This window comes from Nematolebias whitei, chromosome 12 (genome assembly GCF_014905685.2).
Source record: "Nematolebias whitei isolate Nwh7 chromosome 12, NemWhi1, whole genome shotgun sequence".
NCBI classification, from domain to species: Eukaryota; Metazoa; Chordata; class Actinopteri; order Cyprinodontiformes; family Rivulidae; genus Nematolebias; species Nematolebias whitei.
Window position 1 is genome coordinate 10,783,242 of NC_056509.1, and position 5,890 is coordinate 10,789,131.

A 5,890-nucleotide genomic window follows, 5' to 3' on the forward strand; every position below is an offset into this window, starting at 1 on the left:
ACATACATACATACATACATACATACATACATACATACATACATACACATGAATATACATTCATGTACATATTTATATATCTACATATAAAGCCTACATAATCATCCCTGCTTCTATTTGTGTGTGGTTGTGAGCATGCGTAAGTGTATAAGGCTTCTCTAATAGAACATTTAATAGTAACCGTGAAGCAGCAGAGACCCGACCCCCAAGACCAGAGGCAGACGAAAAAAGGGGGGACCAGAGCCCAAGACCCCAGGAGGGATCCCGACCGCGGAGCCCCCAGGGCCACCCACACAGGACGAACCACTCGCCCACCCCCCAGATCGGACCACAGGGGAGAGCCGGAAGATCCCCACCAGCGACCACATCAATCAATCAATCAATCAATCAATCAATCACCTTTATTTTACCAGGTAGAGCCCGTTGAGATCGAGATCTCTTTCACAAGGGTGACCTGGTCAAGTGGTCATCAGCACACGTCACAGGGTGACCACATACAGTGACCCCCCCCCCCCGGGGCCAACAGCGACAAACTCATAGGCCCCCACCGGAATGTCATGAGGATGTTATGAATGAATGTCTAAGGTGTACAATAAAATTGAGTCCCAGGTGGCTATGGTCAACAGAGATGTAAAATTGTTGCAGCACACCCGAGCCCAAACAACCCTAAATGTGTGGAATTGAAATGAAGAGGGTGGAGGTGCATGGTGAGGGATGGGGAGAAATAACTGTGAGAGCAAATGCTCCCACAGGGAGCCCCCCCCCCCCCCGCCCCCCCCCCCCCCCCCCCAGTTCCCCAAGGTCCACCCAGGGATTAAGGCCAAGACACCTCTCCATCTGGACCGACCGCCAGGCCCGCTGAGCTCCAGACCAGAGAGGGACAGAGCCCCGAGGGCCGCCAGAAGCAGTACCAGCAGCCTACACACCTGAGGGTGGCCAGGACCCCCACAAACTGCAGTCAGCCCGCCACCAGATGAAGCCAAACCCCACCAGGACGACCCGGCCAAGAGCGCCCGCCCAACCGCCGACAGAGCCAGGAAGCACCGGGAGCGAGCCCCCACCACAGGAAAGGGGCCAGCCAGTCGGCCATGCACAGTCCCGGGCCGCCCCCAAGGACATCCACCCCGTCCCCACCCCAGAAGAAATACTACACCCACCCCTCATTCGGACATCTCTCAAAACACATAGCACACTAGACACCTAGGCTGGGTCAAACTACCCCCTCTTAGGGGCCACTGGTCACGCCCCCAAACACCCAATCCCCCAGCCCATGAACCTACAACCCACCAGCGAGCCGAAGGCCCCCGCCCAGAACCGGGCACCAGAGCGCAAGCCGGCCCAGAGCCCGGCAACCCGCCCGCCAGAGCCCAAGATCCCCGATCCCCACAGGCCCAAGCCCGGGGGCGACAAGCCCCCAGAACCCCAAGCCCCCGCGCCCACCCCGAACCCACACCAGCACAGCCAGGCTACCAGATCGGTGACCCACGACCGCCGCCAAAGACCACCTGAGGGCCCGCATGCGGCCACCAGCAGACATCCCCCAGAACCACCCAGGCCCTCCCCAGAGGGAAAGCAGTGCCCCCCTGCCCAGGTACCCCCAAGAGCCCAGCCCCCGGCAACCCCCCCCGGCGCCCCAAACCCATACACCCGCCTCCACATCAACCCCAAGGCCCCACAAGGTCAGATCCCAGACTACCCACCCTCACTATGTAACGGAGCCGATCAAAGGAGCCCACAGAGATTGATCCAATGTGTCGGCAGATGCTGTTTCAAGACTAATATGATCTAACAGAAGATTTTTATACTGATTAATGCTAAGATTATTTTTATTTTTCCAATTCAGGAGTATGGTTTTCTTTGCGATGCATAAGGCAGTAAAAATCATGCGACATGTATTTTTTTCCAGGGTAACATCTTCCAAGATAGCCAATAAGCAAACAGATGGAGAGAGTGGAATATTACATTTCAGACATTTAGACAAGTCTTCACAAACCTGGACCCAGAACCTCTGAACGGGTGTATAAATTCTTCGTCCATAAGCAGTGAGGTATTTAATCTCCAGTTTATACTTTTGGGGATTTCTTTCTTATTATCTAAATTTAAAGTAACTGGTGCATGATCGCTGACAGCAATAGGGTGTATCTTAGTGTCTGAAATGTTGGTCAGCAATGAGTTGCTGATTATAAAATAATCCAGACGAGAGTAAGAGTGATGCACATGTGAAAAGAAAGAATACTCTTTACTATTAGGGTGAAGAGACCGCCATGCATCGCAGAGTCCATAATCACTCATGTACTGTTTAACTACATTTATGGATTGCCAACTGCATTGAGCTCCTACTGCATTCAGCCTGTCTATTTTGTTATCTAGACCAAAGTTAAGATCACCTCCCAGTACCAACGAGCAATCCATGTGATTTGATAGAGTAGAAAAGAGATCATGAAAAAAAGCGGCATTGTCCACATTTGGCCCATATAAGCTAACAATACAATATTTTTGACCGAGTATGGATAATTTTAATATTATATATTAATATTATATATACCTTGCAGGTCCATAACTGTGTCTAATATTGTGAAGTTCACATTTTTATGTATTAATATTGCTACTCCTCTCTGTCTTGAGTTATAGCAGGCTGAGAATACATCAGGAAACTCAGGAGATTTTAGCTCATCCACAGTTGATGGTAATTTATGAATTTCTTGGAGTAATACAACATCTGCCTTTAATCTTTTAATCTGGTTAAAGATTCTTTTTTTTTTATGTTGGCTACCGGCTCCATTAATATTCCATGTGACAAACCTTAAGATGCCCATACTTGTGCTTGTGAGAATATAATTAAACCACACCCATTATCAAAAACAGTAAAACACCCAGACAATAACATAATCCTTAATGATTGATTATTTATGATTTATAAATAAACTAAGTGCTGTTTTTGAAGGTAAATCATGGATGTATTCCTTTATGAGGTATTTGTATGTATGTATATGGATATATATATATAAGCCTTTGTGCCTGTGTGCTAACAATTGTTGAGTCAGAAAAATAGAGACAAAAAAAGAAAGTGAAATGATAATAAACACGTAAAGATAAAAGACAGAAGAAAAAATAAAAAAAGAACCCCCTTACCATATTAAGTGTCATGCCACCGTGCACCACCACCATCTGTGTAACCCACCAACCGAGCTGTGCTGAACAATTACATATATATCTGGTAAGTAATATGAATATATATTATTGCTAATAAATTTTAAGTAAAATTAGCAACTGAAAATCATACTTACCTTATTTATATTATTAATAGAGCCATGGAGTAACCTCTGGATCTCTAAACAGCTGACCATTGATGTAAAGTTTGTCCACAGCTACAACAGCTCTTCTGCCCTCGTTTATATTTTTCTTCCTAATCGGGAACAGGACGCGCCTTCTACTCAAAATTTCTGCAGGGAATTGGTCGTTCATGCTAAAGTTCATGTCACGCAGTTCCCTACCTCGGCTTTTTACTTGTTCTTTCTGTTTATAATGCTCAAACTTAGCTACAATCGGCCGCGGCCGATTGTTTCCAGGTTTCTTACCTCAGAGGCGGTGGACTCGGTGAAAAGTGATGGAATTAACCGCGTCACTCGGCAACTTCAGCTGATTCTGGATGAAGTCACGGACGGAGGCCTCAGGGACCTCGTTCGCTCGCTCCGGGATTCCCGAAAAGACGAGGTTATCCCGCATGCTCCGGGCTTGGATATCCAGGATCAATTCTTTTATTTTTTATTATCCCCGGATAGCAGCGTCATCTCCTCGGTGAGTTGTTTTACCGTTCCTCTAAGCTCCTGATTTTCACTAGCAAGTAATGCTACCTGTTGTTGGCTGAATTCTAAAAAGACTCCCTGAGGCCTTGAAACTCTTTATGCAGCATCTCTACCAATGCTAATCGGGCGTCCAAGCTAGTTAGCTTCTGGTCAATTGATTCTAATATCTCCTTTAAACCTGTATTATCAGGAGACGGTGCCGTAACGCTGTCTGAGCTTCCCTGTCGATGCCGCTTAGCAGTGGGGATGTTAGCTGAATCGCTAGCAGCACCGGAAGAATCTTTAGGTTTACCCATGACTAAGCTGTAAAAACACTCGTCAACAAATGATTCCAGGCTCTCCAAGGTCTCCTCGTCCAGTTTGATTGAATGAAAAAGTTAGTTAGTAATATTTAGCACTTTCTTAATGATCATATATTTAATTAAACAGTTATTTAAATAAATACGGACTTACCAAAGTTTTATCATAATACTCGCACACAGTTTCTTAACACATTACAGTAACACATTTATTTCTGATCAAATAATAAAAGGCTTCATGTTTGATTTTTCTGTGATGTAAGATAAGATCCCAGTGTAAAATATAATTTATTACAATGTGTAAAGCTGTTGGACAAACAGCTCTAAATGTTTGCAGATGTTTGATAGCAGCCGTTTTACATTCATGTGAGCTGAGGCCATTACAGTGAAGTTAAAACCCTCCTACAGTGCTGGTGAAGAAAAACGGTGATGGTAAACGCTCATGCTCACACACTGAGAGGTCTTTTTAACACTCAAACCTTCAGTCTGCTGTTGGACAAAGTTCATTCACAAAATTAAAAAAAACGTTCAATACAAAAACAACTGGACTTTATTTGTAACAGAAAATGTTTCGCTTCTCATCCGAAGAGCTTTCTCAATTCAAAGAGCAGTAAGTGAGGGGTTCAGGTTATAAGGCTGAGATAAGATACACATACATATGTAGATTGACAAATCACACCTCACACCTTAACAGTAGGGGTTTCTCAAGGTCTTTGTTACTCTAATTCACAGATGAGGGTTCATTCACAAAAACACTGAAAAACGTCAAATGCAGCCGTCAGTCTGAGGTGTGTGCACGACTCAAGGTGACTAACGGTCCAACCATTCACAAACATGTTCACAATTGTAGTGAGTCAAACGCCATCAAACCAAATCAAACAGACCACCACAAAGTCACCACGGAAACAACTACCGTAATTTCTGGTCTATAAGCTGCTACTTTTTTCACACATTTAGAAGTTGACAGCTTATGACAGGGCTTTCGCTAATTCATGGATTTTTTTCTCCAACGGGCTAATGAGCTTCCTGCCGCCAAAAATATTTAGCTTTGTCACACCCATGCGCTCACATAGCTGCCCAGTATGTGTCTCTCTAGGGGGTGGGTCCTCATGACACAGACAGTAGTGGTAGGCGGATTGATCTAAATATAGATAATATCGATACCAACATGAGTATTGATATTGATCAATACCAGTGTAATGAGATTGATACTTTAGTTTCAGTTTCTCTCCTGTATGCACTGCTGCGGTTTCATCATGTAAGTGCTGCTTCTGTCACAGCACAGAGCAGCAGGCAGGGCCCACAGAGAGGCTGCTGGGAATATTTCTTTGAACTCAAGGCTTTGGAGGTTGTTTTGTTATTTACACTTTATTTATTGTATTTTCACAAATTATTTTTGATTTGTAGTTATTTTTTCAAACCCAGAAAATAAATTAACTTAAATAGGACAAATGTTGTTTTATTCCTTTATATCCTAAATATATTTTAGTGTTTTATAACATTTGTTGCGATGTGATATGTACAGTTTTTTTCCTGATGCATGCTCAAACAGTTTGTTTATTTAAGGAAAAAATCCAGAAAGGAGTGCAATGAAGGGATCATTTTTATTTAATCATCATAGTTTCTGAACACGTTTTCATTTATTCTTGAGTGATTGTTTTGTGGACTTTGTTTAAGAAAAAAATCCAGCCACCACAAGGTATGGGGAAAATTGTTTTATTATTGTTATATTCTTTCAGAAAAAAAACAACATTTATTATAATAAAGTTTTTTTTCTACTTATAA